This window comes from Mytilus trossulus, chromosome 6 (genome assembly GCF_036588685.1).
Source record: "Mytilus trossulus isolate FHL-02 chromosome 6, PNRI_Mtr1.1.1.hap1, whole genome shotgun sequence".
Lineage (NCBI taxonomy): Eukaryota > Metazoa > Mollusca > Bivalvia > Mytilida > Mytilidae > Mytilus > Mytilus trossulus.
Genome location: NC_086378.1, coordinates 16438247 through 16456068, shown reverse-complemented (window position 1 = coordinate 16456068; position 17822 = coordinate 16438247).

Below are 17822 nucleotides of genomic sequence, written 5' to 3'. Positions count from 1 at the left end.
ACCTTTAATTTGGCGTATAAATGTTGCCTTGATTTGGGGCTAACGGCTTACAGCAGTCCATTCCATCATTGAAAGTAAGCTATGTCTTAATGTTCAAAAATATTTCGATAGTTGGATCCTTCGTTACTCCTCTTATATGCGTTTCGGAACATATCAATTATATACCTTTTGCTCCTCTCTTAATAAGCTTTTGAATGAGCAGTCCGTTCCATTATTCAAAATATCCATTACATTATCAAAATTTGCTTTTTCTTTTTACACACGTATTTCGGCATTTAGGTCCTCCGTGACCATATAATGGTCATTGCGGCACATATTGTTTACACACATTTTATTACTCTATCATTAATCTTTAATTTGGTATATAAATTTTGCCTTGATTATGGACTAACGGCTTACAGCTGTCCATTCTATTATTCAAAATAAGCTATTTCTTAATGTTCAAGCGTATTTCGATGTGAAGGATATTTGTTACACCTCTGATATGCGTTGCTGAACATATGGACTATAAACCATTTGTTCCTCTCTTAATAAGCTTTCGAAAGAGGTAAAAGTATATTTATAATTACGGGCTAAAGGGTCGCAGCAGTCCATTCTATTATTCAAAATTTCTATTTCATTATTTCAAATTGGCTATTTCTTTATTTTCACACGTATTTTGGAATTTAGGTCCTCCATAACACCCTATAATGGTAATTGCGACACATATCGTTTATATTCAGTTTATTCTTCTATCAATAAGCTTGTATTATGTTGTATTTATTTTGCCTTGATTGGGTGCTGATGGCTTGCAGCAATCCATTCCATTATTCAAAATAAGCTTTTTCTTTCTTTCGATATTTAGGTCCTTCGTTACTCCTTTAATATGCGTTGCGGAACATATCAATTTTATACCTTTTGCTCCTCTCTTAATAAGCTGTCGAATTAGGTATAAGGTATATCTCTGATTAGGGGATAAATGGCCGCAGCAGTTACAGATTTGATGTGCTATTATTAAACTTGAATGTTGCTTGTCTTTTGTTTTTGCTAATGGGCTTAGTCTATATGGTATTTTGTTCTTCTTTGTTACAGACTTGATTTTCTTTTGTGATTGGAAGTATAACACAATGAATCTGCTGTATTTGCGACATTTGTACCTATTATATATTTTTGTTTTGTTAATGCATCGTTGTCAATATAATAGATTTTGTTATGACTGTCATACAAGAGAGAGGTTTAATAAGCTATAAAACCAGATTCAATCCACTATTTTCTTCTTTAAAGAAAATTCATGTATCTAGTCAGGAATATTTCAGTCGTTATTCATTTGTTTGATGTGCTTGAGCTTTTAATTTTGTCATTTGATCAGGACTAACATTTAAAAATTAACAAAGATGGTCGGTAGAAAACAAAACTTTACGACAAAAGAGATGATTTTTGCTACCCAATTGTGACCTTTGCATTCTTAAATTACGGATCAAAATGATGAAGTTGATATCATCAGGTCGTAAGATCCATTCCAAGTTGGTTGACCGTAATGGAATATTCGTTACACAGCTGAAATCGGATATGTTCCTGATGTGGTAACTACAGTCCGTTCCCATTTCACGATTGTGACCTACCAAATAAGACTATTTACCGGCTTGGTAAGAACAAAAGCAACACGACGGGTGTCATATGTACAGTGGGATACCGGAGCACCTAAGATCAACACCCCACCTATCACCCCCCCCCCCCCCCCCTCAGTGTTTGGTTAGGTTGGTGTTGCTGTTGTACTTTAATTTTTGACATGTTTACATATTTTGTCTTTGTTTTATCACATATTGTTGTCGATATAATGGAATTTGAGGCTACTGTCAATCAAGTGAGAGATTTTTCTAGCCTCAAAACCAGCCTAAATCAAAAACTTTCTACATCGGAATGCCTGTACCAAGCTAGTTATATGACAGTTGTTATCCATTTGCTTGACATGTTTGAGCTTTTGGTTTTCCATTTGATAAGGAAATTTCCGTTTTGAATTTCCCTCGTAGTTCAGAATTTTTGTGATTTTACTTATAGAGTGGTTATTCGAAACTGAACCTGTCTGATTCATACATTTATATTAATCTGAACAATACCATAACATTGAAAACATTGTGGAAAGATATATAAAAGTTGAGACAGTCATTTTCGTTCAAGTTTATGTGACTTTCCGTTACATCCGCAAAACCATTAATACTTCATGACACTTCCTATATATTTACGATATGAACAAACAAATCATTATTTATATGCAAGGTTTGAGTACAGATTCGAGGTTCATGTGAAAATAAACGAACTGCTCTGCACATTTTTATTAAATATAACTAGAACCGTATTACGTCCATTGATTGAATATGTTGTTAAAAAAGTCTCCGAAAGTTAATCTCAAATATCGTGAAATCTAAATCCTCTAAGACGTTAAACTTTTATTGATTGTAGATTAAGAAAGCAATTTTTGTAGAAATATGAACATTTGATTATAAAACACAATGTGAAAGGGGTTTGTAAAATGATCACAAAGAGAGTAGAAAGTGAGGAGAAATCCAGGTGGACAGTAGATAAAACACGAGTGACATATACTAGTAAATGATGCGTGCATTAAGGAACAAAATGAAATCGATTTGTCTAATGATATGATTGACAATACAAAAAATGGTATTACCGATAGCCCATTCAATGACAAAGACATGTTTAATTTAAGAAAATCCAGATTTTGAACAACTTTTGAACAACTTGATAGAAAACATTTAAACACGGCCTTCTGAAACACACAGACATGGGTGATCTTTATTTGATGTGACAATGGTCAGCCACCGGGTGAAACATAAGCGGATGACTTTTGTTATTTATCAGTAACGTGAAGGAGCTAATAATGTTTCTGAGTTGTGACAATGTATGTCAAAGAGCAAAAGAACAGCTACAATATTCGATGAAACAGATTTTAAAATGTACGATATTCTTTACAAATTATCAAGAAAAGAAAAAAACAGAATAAACTATGAAAATACTATTGTGATTTCAATTTTAAGGAAAATAAAACAGATTAGTAATGATAATGTGTAACCTATGAATGACAAACTTGACAAACTCAACAAAAACTTTAAAATTGAACAAAAAATGCTGAAAAAACTAGTTATACTAAACAGACAAATTGATAATAAAATTACAATGATACAGCTATATATTTCGAGGTGGTTTGAAAAAGTACCGAACCAATTGTTTTGTATAATGTTATTTCCGATAAACCATACGAACTAGTAAATAGTGCCGTGATCTAATCTTTATACTTTTTGTGATTGCTCATGTGTTGCCGGTTTATACATGGAATATGCTAATGTTTGGTACCTTATACTTTTAGTCTATGTTAAATGAATCAGATGTTTGTCTGTTAACATAATATTGGTTAATCGAAAACAATATTTCATTTTAGAGAACTTGTGTAGATATTTTCCTTCTAATATACAGTATTGGTATAAACTGTAATAATACATTTGTAGGTTACGGAGGAAGGGCAATTTTAGTATGCAAATCATTAGATTTTAAAATACAAAGTCTAAATATTATAAATGATAAAGTGTGTAGAGTAAATCTTTGTTCAGAGAAACATAATGACATGCGCTTTATATGTGTACTTTTACTCTCCATTGTTTCTTTAGAGGGTTTTATGAGTTATACTGATGAGTTATGTACATGTAATGACATGCATTCTAAAGATTGATATAGTAGTACTATTGTAGGAGGTGACTGTTGTATTGACTTAACTAACTCTTCTAAAAAATTCCCACTGAAAAGCTTATTGGAGAAATCAGAATCTAAACGGGCATGTCGAGCAAAGAAATTCAGAACGTAAATGGATAAACAACTAGTAACTAGAGAAAAAAAAACGAGTTCAGTTCTATTGAATATAAAAATAAAAAAAGGAGAATTCGTTGGCGAAAACGAATCATTTACAAACTATGACCGGAAGGAAAATATGATGATATAAAACAAGCTGCTGAAATGGATAATGGTGAATTTTATCAACGTGTACATCGTTTGCAAAAAAGCGGTCCATCAAGTACAAAGTTTTCATACAATGGTATTGAAGATGTAAACGATAGTATTATATGTGAATTATTGGTCTGAATATTGCCGTGATTTATACTCTGAGCAACCAACTAGCTGTTTAAATTAAACTTGTCCATGAAATTTCGTCAAAAGTTCAAACATACTTTGCAAACAGTGATAAATCATCTATTCCAGAACTTGAAAAACAGATAACTTTTGAAGAAATTCGTGAACAAATGATTAATTTAAAGTGTGGGAAAGCACCGGGTCCGGATTGTATCATAAACGAACATATACTGTATGGCGATGGTCAAGTTATCAAATGTTTGTGTAAACTTATAAGAGTTTAAACTAACACTTAATTTCTTAAATATCCGTACCTCGACTGGATGGTAACCATACATTTCAATATGAACAATATTCACGTGTATTTTTCCTGGTAATTTCCCCAAGTTATGTCTGTACTAAATGCAATCAGAATTGGGAACCAGTATGTAAACAAACTTAATTTTCTATGAAGATTCTAAATCTCCCCAAAAGAGGCGTGGTTAGAGAAACAGCTGTATTTATACAGTACTACCTATACAAACATGTAGTTAATTAGAAAACTCTCTACAAATACTTTTTTTCTCACATAAATCAGTCACTTCTAAATAAACTACAAATTTAATTCGGAATCTGGACTTCCCCCCCCCCCCCCCTCGAAATTTTTTTTTTTTTTTTAAATAAATTCAAATCAATTTTAAACACCAATACCATACTGCTTTGTTAACAGGGAGGACAAGGTGGTAACAGTAATTTTGGGTCACAATAATTTATAAAAAAAAAAACTCGATTTTGAATTTTCAAGGGATACAAACGAGAGACATAAGTATTTAAACATTATACACGAACCATGTATACGTGAATCGACCCGGTCCGGGTCAAACCAACAAAACAAAAGAAAATCAAATGCATATTGGTATTGCTGTTTTTTTCACTTAGTATGAAGTAAGATGTGGTTGTCGCAAGTCGTGAAAATTAGATTACATAAGATGACAGGCCTTTCTGTGAACGTCCGCTTTTAAAATCAAGTTCAGCATGTTGGTTGTTATTTATTTATTCTTACCTGGATATGCCTTTAAGTGTCCACTGGAGACTAACCATAACAACCTCATCGTACCGTCTTAGAGAAGGTTGAAGATGTAGGCGTAAAAAAAGTCCTTATTTCATATGTATAAAAACATCAGGACACGTTAGAGAACACAACTATACAACTGAACGAAAATTCAATAACAACATTTTCTTTGATGTCTGTGATTCTGATATACATGTATAAAGTTTTTGACACATTTTAACACTGAAGGCGTCTCATTCTTGGATTTTTGGATCACCTCCATAAGTGCACGACGAGCTTCTGATTTTGTTTGGACTAGGAATGATAGCCAATATTCTGGAAGTTGAAGCAGCTTCCGATGTTTAATGATATTGGCAAATAAAAGCACGGAGGCGTCCAAAAAAAGTGGAATGTCTGTTATTATAAAAATGAATAATACGCACAGATTTGACGCTGATGTGGGTATTTACATTTCGAATGGCAAATAATGGTAAATATATCAATGACCTGCAAACTTAAAATGGCAATATATCAATGGGGCGACATTCTTGTAATGATTAATGGGCCATACGTACATGATGTGCACCTACTGTAAACCACAATGTGTGCTCTAATCTTTTTATTTCCTTTTAGACTTTTGCGGAAACTGTCATACACCTACGATTAGGATTACATCTACACTTACAGGTATCATTTAATTTTGAATTTCTCAAGGTTTAAAAAAATAAACCATATATCCACAGCAATGAAAAAAATAGTGGTCTTTTTCTGTAGTTGAACAACGACTTTGTTCTAGTAAATTTGGAGCAATATGTTAACATTAATCATGTTAATTATTGTATAAAGTGTTATCCAGGTTGAAAATGCTGTAATTATACGAAGTATGATAGAATGAACTACAAGTAACAATATAACAAAAAATAAATTTAACATGAGACACACCAGATAGTGCAATCGTCATTGCAGTGGCTAGTTTGAGACAATTGCTGACAAAAGTGTTAGGAAAGGTGCAATCAACCATGGTACACGTTAGCATGTTTATGCTAAGACATATGTTCTTTTATGTTAGTTTAAAGAGAATGAGGAAATACAGTAGACAGGTGTTTTTGAGCTATTTATTTCTTCACAAAATTTTCTTGCTGCTCGGTATAATTTTGAAATCTTTTATTTTCCTGAATAGGACACTTTTTTCTATGTTTTTGGTTTCAATAGAAAAACAATTCACAACTATTAGAATAGTGGGTTTTTTTATGCAATAATTATAATAGAGATCTTGGAAATCACTGAGTATGGCCGGGATTTATTTGTGGGGTGTCGATAGTTATCCCCTGTGAACTTTGGTTAACTAGTATGCTCGAAACGTTAGCTTAATCCATGTTCCGAGACTGGTACTTTTTTCATGAAATTGTAAGTGCACTGACGACGCATGGTTCGATCCAGCCATTTTCCAATGGGGATTCTAACCCAAGATAAAGAAAGGGGGTACCCGATGCCCCCGTTCAAAAGCATTAATTGATCAGCAGGAAAAGGGGTATTTCAACACCGGAACGTCCCGTAATCTCTCACTGAGACTTTGGTCATTCCTACACAAAGTTATTACGCAAATTTATTCAATTTATTATTAACGATAAAAAATGCAAACGTGTATCAGGCGGAGAAATTGTTAAAAATAATACAATCTATTTAAGTCGGCAAAGCAACAGCGGATACAAAGTTGTAATCGTCCATCACAAAACTGACACCAACATTACTATTTCAAATCAAACAATTCGAAGACTATCCTTTGAACAATATTTTTGGCTGGTTTTCGTATACTAACCAATGCATTAAAAGTACCCTGTTTTGTTCCTGCTGATATTATATAAATCATACATCCATCTATTTTCGGTCCTTGAAAATCATTGTCCTCAAATACTAGTATTCGGCTTTGTGTGGTCCTGATGGTAAATTCAGGAAATCCCTTCGGACACTTGATTTTTGAATTGTTGCTTACATCTTGATTTTTATAGTAGACACAATTTGCTATTTTGTGTCTGTATTGAGATAACCCCGTGTTTTTGTCATCTGTAATCGTAGGTCTAAAGTGTAATCCTAGGTAAAGACCTAGTTTCCGTAAATGTCTAATACATTGTATCATCTCATTTAAGTAAGATAATGGTAGCTGTGAAATATATATGTAGAGGAGAAGGGATTTTCACATTACACATTTATGAATAGGGCAGGGGCGTTCAAAACACAACAATAGGTATTATATACCCACATTTATATGTTGTGCACCCCCTTTTTTTTATTTAAAGACATTCTTTTGTGTCATTAGTGTTGCTGCATCTCTATTTGTCTGTAACGAGAAAGTATCATGTCTCCAAGAAAGCAGTACAACAGTTAGCAAAATATGCTCATAGTTTTACAATCTAAGCAGAACAAAATAATAGATCAAGGAACACAATAAACCAATTAAAGTTAATTTACCAAAGAAAACATTTAAGTACAAATCACAAAGGGTAAAGCATTCAAAGAGTATTGACAAGAAACTATGCGTATTATAGATCACACGTTTGAATAATAGCTGTACAGTAATATCGGCAACTAAATTCTAAATCAGAGTTGTACAATTAATAATTTTCTCCATCTTGTTACCAGTAAAGGAAGCACTTGACTTGTTCTAGAAATACTGCAATACAAATGTACACTTTATGAATTAATATACCGTACGGTAATAAATATCTGTAACAATGTGTTTGCGATAATGTACGAGTCAATTGAATTTTTCTACAAAGTATGTCTATCCTGTTAACATTTTTGTCCCTCCTGTTACCATGTTTGTCCCTCTTGTTACCATTGTATTTATAACAGGAATCACAGTAACAGGATGGAAAAATTAGTGTATAACCCAAACTGTTTTTTTTTTAAATAGTCGCTGATCCCTAATAATTGATGTAGTGTTATTTTATACTTCTGGTACATGCCTTAGTTCGGTAATACACGTTTCATTAGTCGTATGCAATTATAATTTAGCTATCAACTGGTCATATTTAAGGCATTATAAAAAGGTACGCATACATTAGTACATATCGATCTGTTGAATCTGATAACTAAATCTTTCCTCATAATAAGTTTCAACATGTCTTACGTCCTATATCCACACCTACGCCGTCGTCTAGTCCTATAATATAAGACTCTGCAGGGTCATAACATTTACATTCAACTTTTTATTGGATATTTTTTTTTACTATCAATGTTGAACCGCAGAGTCTTATAAAAAAACAAACAATCCATTTTCTCGTAGCGGATTCCTAACGATTTTTTGTGGAAACTTTAAACGACATTTTGACAATGCTTTCGACAATTTTCAGTTTACATAATTATGTCATTATCCCTACTAATGTACACCTAAAAAAAACGTCTTACCTTATCATATGATGGATTTATATCCTTTTTTAACCACTTTTTCACCCCCTCATTAGAAATTATCAAGCGGATCAATTTCCGCAGGTCTTACTGAATGTTAATCAGTTGAACATATTTCAGAATATTCCTTGGAAAAGAATTTTATTTTGACTTTTGATTTTGCATCTGTTAAACCCATTAAGTTGGTTTGGGCAATCATGCAGTTGGAACTTAAGGTCTTTAACGGTTCTCCTCCAGTCGTTTGTTTGCAAGTCAGTTGATGGGAAACATTTATGGCATGAATCTGTACGCAATGGCAGTCGGCAAATGGATTAGCATTTGGCATTGCGACCGTAAACATGACTGAAAAATGACGTTGCATAATTTAATTTTATTCACGTTGCCTTTTCACTACACGTTAATCTGGTCATTGACGGTCAGCACCAAATCCTGTTTACTTGTATTGTTGTCGGAAGGACAGTAAGACGAGATTTCGATGTCATACAGTATGGTTGCAGCACGTGCATGTTTTTCTGTTTGCAGTATTCTTATGGGCTGATTCATTTTTGTTTATTCCCCAGACTTGGTAATATGGAGATGCAACATTTTCAAACTGATTTAAGTGGGCCAAATAATTGAACAAACTGTTCCACAAAGCGCGAAAAAAAGCCTTTTTTAAGAAATTCGTGCGATATGAAAAATTCAGTATGTAAAATAACCATAGTCAAGTCAGATGTTGATTTTTTTTTTTAAAAGAGAATGAAGTATGCTTAGAATGAAAACAAGTTGTAAAAGAATCAAACAAGACTTGGTAAAAAAAATCAACAAAATGAGTTCAGTATATCATGTAATAAAAAGAATGTATACATGACAAGCAGACATCTTGAATAGGTTAACAACCTCTTAAGGGAAAACGGTACTATTTATTCTGCCATAGGCGACAATACTAACATTTTCTAAATTTACCAGTTTTTATAATAAAAACCTGGACAAAACAGTTATGTGTGGTGTTACAACTTTATTATTGTATTCTAAAAATTAAAGCCAAATAGTATCATGACCAATTTCCAACGGAGCTAGTTTATGTTATCCATGCCCACCGTCATTTTGCACCAAATTTTTGAAATTTTGTAAGCCTTTTCGAATAATTCTCTAGAAAATATTTCAATAGGTTTTAAAATTTATTTTATAAATTTACACACTGCAGTTATTCATAGATAAATAAAAAAATATATTGTACCCTACATCCAATCACAGCGCTCCTAATTTGACTTCCTTCACCTGTCTTGGGTACACAAAAGGCCAACCTAATGCTGGGAAAATTAAATACTACCGTTTTCCCTATACTGTGACACAAAGCTATAAATTATTTTTATAACACCATCAATGCAATACTGGGTTATTGTGGAAACCTTGACTATAACTAATACTTGTATGTCCCCATTACTTAAAGAAACATGGATAATTTTATGTCCCCACCCCTAAATGCTGATTTACCTCTTTCTCTACTTCTTTCAGATAAGGCTTAACAAACAACCTGTATCCAACTATATCTTATCTTATCTAAAAAGAATAATAAACGTTTCCATTTAAACAGATAAAAATGACAGTTCCATTCAATTTGTATACATTTTATCCAAAATTTACAACATAAGCACAAATTCAAGATTTGTCATACTAATCTCCAGTCCATGCTTTAGTATATGCCATATTGTGGTTCAAAATTTCAGAGCTGGTTATAAAATCCATTATTCTCTCTTGAGATGATAAAAACAAGGATATTAGACACTTAAAACATTAAATCTGCAAAATACTCAGCTGTAAAGTTGCCTTTGTTGCCAATATTAATCTATGAAAAAGCTGAATTATGTCCCTTGGGAGTATTAAATTCCAACAAAAGTCCTTTCAAACAGTACAAAATGACAAATTATATATGCCTGATATAATAAAAGATAGAAACTACAAAATGAAGCACTATTGAAATATTTGCTGCATGAATTGCCAACAATGTGAGCAATTCTTTAGACAGGAGAGTATAAATTCTATCTAAATTTAGCCTCAAGTGGGCCTCTTTTTTTCTTAGATGAGCAATTCTAAGAGTGAAAATGCTTCTAGTATGGCCAAATACCGCCTTACTATATAAGCAGTACAAACTTAACCAGATAATATCCAATTTTAATAGATTGTGTCAAGGGAAATACCCAATTGAAACATTTAGGGAATTCCACAGCAAAAAAGGCAAATATTTCAGTTCAAAATATTTGTCGCGACTTGAATTCTGGGTTTTCGAATTGAATTAATTATTGCGAAAGGTGAAAACAAATACAAAAGAACAATAGTTTGGTGCAGTTTATACAATCTAGTTAATATTGACACCCTAGAATAAAGGTTTATATCAGTACCCACCAATTTGACTTATTATGATGACTCAGCACTTTTCTCAACACAGTACTGTTCTCAGATAAAAATCTCTATTCTTTGTGATAAAAATCAAATGTTCTTATCAAATGCTTCAAAATAGTATAATATGACTGAAGTCTGATTGATTTTGATTTCCCTTGCTATCTTGAGTATAGGGAAAACGGTACTATTTATTCTGCCATAGGCGACAATACTAACATTTTCTAAATTTACCAGTTTTTATAATAAAAACCTGGACAAAACAGTTATGTGTGGTGTTACAACTTTATTATTGTATTCTAAAAATTAAAGCCAAATAGTATCATGACCAATTTCCAACGGAGCTAGTTTATGTTATCCATGCCCACCGTCATTTTGCACCAAATTTTTGAAATTTTGTAAGCCTTTTCGAATAATTCTCTAGAAAATATTTCAATAGGTTTTAAAATTTATTTTATAAATTTACACACTGCAGTTATTCATAGATAAATAAAAAAATATATTGTACCCTACATCCAATCACAGCGCTCCTAATTTGACTTCCTTCACCTGTCTTGGGTACACAAAAGGCCAACCTAATGCTGGGAAAATTAAATACTACCGTTTTCCCTTAAATGTGCGCAAAGAGTCAATAAAACAATAACTTCTTCATTTCTACGTCAACGTGTCAGATATAATAGTGTCAGATACGATACGTCTTTTAAATGTCCTACTTCTAATAAGCGTACTTGTCTAAAGTGCAACTGTTTTAAATCATTGATAATATGGCTAAACTTTAATAAACCAAAAAATCCTCTCAGGTATTTGTAATTAAATCAAAAATGTACAGAAATTATCAAAGTTCATATATGAGTCTTTAAATGCAATATAGTGTATGTTTTATACACGTTTATTTATACACAGGTTTGTATACATGTCCATGACTGATTAAAGGTAATTCTATTGAATGTATATTCGTTCGCTATCTTTATTTATATACTATTAAACTTTACATAACCGATAAATCTTAATTGAGTAAAAGTTTCTTATGATTCGAATTTCTTTCAAGAAATAAAATATAAACAATTTTTACAAAATTTCAATTATTCTAAGATCAAACGGCTTGTTCGTAAATGGATATGTGTATTGAAAACAATACCTGTCAAAATAGATGTGATCGACAAGGAAGTGAGTTGCAAAATGGACGCAAATATTTTAATGTGTATGTTCCTAATCCATGTTATCACTGGTGGATTATCAGATGGTAAGCAAGCAATTAACTATTTATGTTATCTCATTGTGTATTTCAATCCTAGTTTTTACAGCAACGACCAGTTCTAGAAAAAAAGTTAAATTCAACGGAAAAGTAAATGGGCGTTTTTCAATAAAAACGTATTTTCCTGTCCCAGCCACTTAAAAAAAATGTGTTTGATCTTTGCAAGTTGTTTTTGTGCAGTCAGTACATTGAATTAGATTTAACATTTTTATGCAAAGAAACAGTTTATTTTTAGAGGGATTGATAAAATATTGACTCCTTAATGGTCCAAAACAACCAAAATGTTATGTCCCTAGACCGCCTGTTCAACATTCATCCTCTAAAATATCGTAAAAAAATGAAGAAATAAATGTGTTTTTTTACTTTACATATCATTAAGTTCTTTAAATATTCAAAAGTATGTTCAGAGCCAACATATTTTAATAAACAGCTTTCAATATAGTTTTTTTAATTTCAGAAGGTGTGTCCCTCACAAAATATCCACTACGAAACGAAGTCATTAAAATTTGCCAATAAACAGTTCTATAAAATCAATGTAATTTTTGTTTGCAAGAGATATAAACATTAGGGTCTTACAAAAGAAGTGATGCTATTATAACCGCAATTAAATTGTTGGTAAGAAAAATTGAGCACATCAAATGGACCAGAGTGATACCGTATTTTTGATAATGTCCACTACGAAACGGGTCAAATCTCCTTCAGTATCTGGTTTTAAAATTATGAAAAAAATATCAGTGTACAGCTTGATAAATGCTTTGATGAATACAATCAGTCTTGTTACTAATGCAATATAGGGATTGTGGGGAAAAAATAAAACATGCGAATACGTCCCTTACGAAACAAGTATGGAAGAAAAACGTTTCGTAGTGGACACTACCACTACCATGCAGTCTTTTTTAAATCTTTTTTCAAGTATATTCGTGCAAAACAAATAACAAGGATTAGTTTCATGTAATTTTTATTATGTTTTTATTAACATATGATAGGGTTGATGTCAACTACGAAACTTTTTGTCCACTACGAAACGGTTTTGTCCACTACGAAACGCATCAAAATGTCCACTACGTAACATAAGTTGAACCTTCATATGTGAAGTACTGTCTAATCTTTATCGATAAAAATGGTTTTCCAATTCAGAAAAAATGATATTTTTCTAGTATTTAAAGTAAACAAACTGGAATGTCTATAGGAAACATTTAAAATTGCAAAAAAATAGGTTTGTTTAGAAGAAGTTTCGTAGGGGACAAAAGTCCCCTACGAAACAGTACACTAATTATGAAAATAATATCCTTTTAAAGAATATTTAAGATTGCACTTTTTGTTTACAAACAGGTCTATTATAGAGGTATTCAAAATAACTCTTGAAATTAAATTTTAGACAAGTTGATTTTCCATTTTTTTAGGTCTGAAAAGAACGCGTTTATTAAACAACGCCCAAATAGGATCCTAATACATATTAGGAAAATACATATTAGGAAGATCTGGTATGAGTGCAAATGAGAAAACTCCCCGTCTAAGTTATATTCAGCACTATGCTTTAACGGGCCCCTAATGACTACTGTCAAACAATTTCAACAGGTTCAACAACGGTCTAATGTGTACAGAAAACGAGAAAACAAGAAACACTCATTAGCCTCAGAAAAAAACAACAACAACAGAACAAGGGGTTCATGACTTCGGACTAGTACATACAAATAACTCGTGAGTCTCAAGGATGTATGATTTTACACAAAGTAAGATCGATCTCATCAAGTCTATGGTTCCTCAATTTATACTGATTATAAGTTGTTATAACAACTAAGCTGAAATTCACGTGAATTGAGCCTTCACGTGAAATTCACGTGAAATTTTCACGTGAAATTTACGTGAATCGAGCTTCTTTTTAATAAAAATGAAATTAAAGTGATTTCAGCCTGAATCACACAACTTTCACAGGATTTGAGCTACTTTGATTTAACATTCTTCTTAGTCTTGACCATGTGTTAACTCTTCCATCCTATTTCTTTTTTTTTTGTTTCCAAATGTTTTTGGTTTTTAACGAAGAAAGCAATAAAATCATCACAGGTTATAAGTAATATCCAGGGCACCTTAGTTCACTCCTAGAACTATTTTGGTTGTGTTGGAGTCTCAATCCTTATTTGTAAATGATTTATGGACTTTATAGGAGATGTTTGCACTGATGTATATTTCATTTCAGTTGATTTTTATTATGTATGTATGTATAAGTCATATTGTGTGGTCATCAGTTTTGACAAAAACCAATCACATTATGGAAAAGTACCTGCACAAGATGCCAATTCTTTTAAAGAAGGTTTTAAAAAAGAAAAAAAACCAGTTTACCTCGCAACATGTGCATGTAACCGTTTAAAGCCAGAAACCGTTTCAGTGGTTGTATTAAATTTCATCTTCACTAAAAAGAAATATTCAAAGAATTTGATTTTGATGGCTATTCTCTATTCATATTGTGTATAGCCTCTGGTCAATTAAATAGATCGTGGCAAATTTTTAAGACACCAGTCTTTTGATGAGGACTGCATGTAAGAACCTAAATGCCTTCAGGTGTTTTTGTTGAAGTATTCATTGTTGTCTAATTGATGCATACCTCATATCTCATTGTACTTATAAACTAAAATAGAAAGTTCTGTGAAATATAGCTGATATACAAATGTTCCATATTGAAAGTCTCTCTGTAATTTACATCAATTTACTACATATTTTATATATGCAAACATAGTTTGTTTTTTCTCATTTTAACCCTGATCTTAAGGTTAATGCATACTGTTGATCTCAAAGTTTGGCTGCACAATAAGCTAAATATATTGGTTATTTAATTTTTTTTTATATAAAATTAATTTTAAAACATTTTCATTTTTTACTTTAACATGTATGTTGACACAATAATTTGAATTGTATCATAATTCTGAAAGTACTTGAGGTTGAAAAAAAAATACACAATAGTTAATCCAGTTGGTTTACACTTCTAGAATACACCACTTCTTTGACTCTGTTAGTAATGTTTAAGACATCTTTCTGCATACAGTTGCTTTTTTTCCCAAGGATTCCTTCATACATTTGCACTTATCCTCCTAAAATGTTGCTCCAATAATAAAATCCTGTAATGCATACTTAGCAATCAGACTCTTGGAATACTTCATACAGTTCCTATAATATAACACAATCAACATGTTTGTTTTTGTAGTCAAGCAAAAAAGATTACATATATTTAACATGTAGAACATTAACTATGGTTCTCACCTGGGATCACCGCTTCCCGCGAAAATTGAATCAATTCATCTTGAGATAGAAAATGACAATATTTGAAAAGTTATTTCAAATTTGTCATGCAAAAAACAATAATCACAGACCGTCTGTTAATTGCTAAAAGATAAGTACGTACATCAATTGAAAAAAAAGTATACTTTTAAAAATTTGTTTCATTGTACGAACATTGGAAGCCGGTAAATCGACAGGACAAGATTATATATCAAATGAACACATACTATATTTAGGTGAAAAATTATTAAAACATCTGAGTGTATTATACAATCTAATTCTCGAACAAGAATACTTACCTTTATCATTTAGACATTGAATAAATATACCTCTTTATAAAGGAAATAATAAAGACAAAACTAATCCAAATAGTTATCGTGCAATAACTTTAACTTCTTCATTAGGAAAACTGTTTGATAAAATAATTTTGAATCGTATTCATAAACTCCTTGTTGATATCAATAGTGTGATGCCGCATCCACTCCAGTTTGGATTTGTAAAAGAACATGGTGCTATACCAGCTATTTACACCTTGAAAGACGCAATTCATTATTATCTTGAACGTAATTCAATTGTTTATGCCATTTTTCTTGACACCGAACAGGCCTTTGACCGAGTGTGGCAAGATGGCCTACTTTACAAACTGAACCAAATTGGTATTCAAGGTAAACTGTGGAATCTAATATATGTCGTATAAAACTACTTTAGCACATGTATAGCATAGTGGACTAACAAGTCAAGTGTTTCGGATTGAACAAGGAGTAGGTCAAGGCCGTGTGTTGTCTGCCTGGTTATTTTCAGTACGTATCAATGACTTGATTTGTGAACTCTTATCGAAACATTGTGGACTACTAGTAGGCCCGATAAGTATACCAACAATCTTGTTAGCTGATGACACAACTTTATTAAGCGCAACTGTAAATGGTGCTCAAACATTATTAAACGTTGTTAACAGGACTGTTTGCGTTCAGATGCCGGTTAAAATATAATGCATCGAAAAATATTGTTTAGACTTTTACACCACCAAAAAAGACTAGCAACAATTATGACTCTGCAACATGTCTTCAACTAGGTAATATTGTACTCGAAAGAAAACGTACATGTTCTTACGCTGGAACACTTATTAACTCAGATGGAAAAACTTTCGATAGATCAGATAAATCAAGTAAAAAGTTAAAACAGAAACGTAACTCACTATATACTGTTGGTGTTAATCCACGAGGGATGAGTGCCTTAACTAATAACTTGATATGGAAAAGATTTATTCTTACAACTGCACTTTATGGATGTGAAACTTGGGGTCAGCTACCCTACCGTGAAACTGAAATGTTGGAAATACCTCAAAGATATTTCGTCAGATTTATGATGGATAAACGTACTCCGACTGACTCTTGTATTATTAATGTTGGTTTGCGGTCTGTCAAAAAATATACTGATAAGATCTGATAAAATAAAACTTTTGTTTTTTGGGAGACTGTGTCGAGCAAAATCGATAACAATAGGATGTTTAATTCTCGTATGGGACAAATATTAACCGGTGAGGCCAGTCAAATATCTTTGACTTACGATTATATAAAAAATTTAATGAAATATGAATTTGATGCTTTTGTTGAAAACTTTGTGGCTGAACATAGTTTTCCAAACAAACTACTGTGGAGCAAAATTGTGAAACAGACTTTAGACATATACGAAGAAAACAAATGGAAACACTCAGTTGAACGGCGACCAGAACTTAAGCGGTACCATAAAATACATAGATATAGGAAGATGTGGTGTGAGTGCCAATGAGACAACTCTCCATCCAAATAACATTTTAAAAATTAAACCATTATAGGTTAAAGTTACATGTTTGACGGAGCATCGTTTGTTACGACTACCGGTAACTTATCCATCTCTAAATTCAAAATGTATGACGCTTGTGAAATTAGGATCCATAGCTATACAAACAGGCAAATGCTCCTTGTGTAACTTATATAATACGGATATACTAATGCATTATATACTTTGCTGTACATCTCTTTTACAATTTCGGACAGACATGTTCTACAAAATTGTTGATATTCTTGACGTAGAAGATTCCGTTCGTTTCTTTAATCAAGATGATGACGAAATTGTCGAGTCGTTACTTGGAAGTATGAATCATACCATGCAAACTATAAATGCTGATGCATGTGCCACATAGCAGATTATATTTATAAACTAAATCAGGTTTTCAATAATTATCTTTATAGTCACATATTTGATCTTAACTAATGTAACACAGTTATTCTTGAATGAAATTGGTGAATTATAGACGTTTTATTTTCGACTCTATTTCACATGTAATTATGTAACTACCTATAGACTTTTTTTATTGCTGTTAAT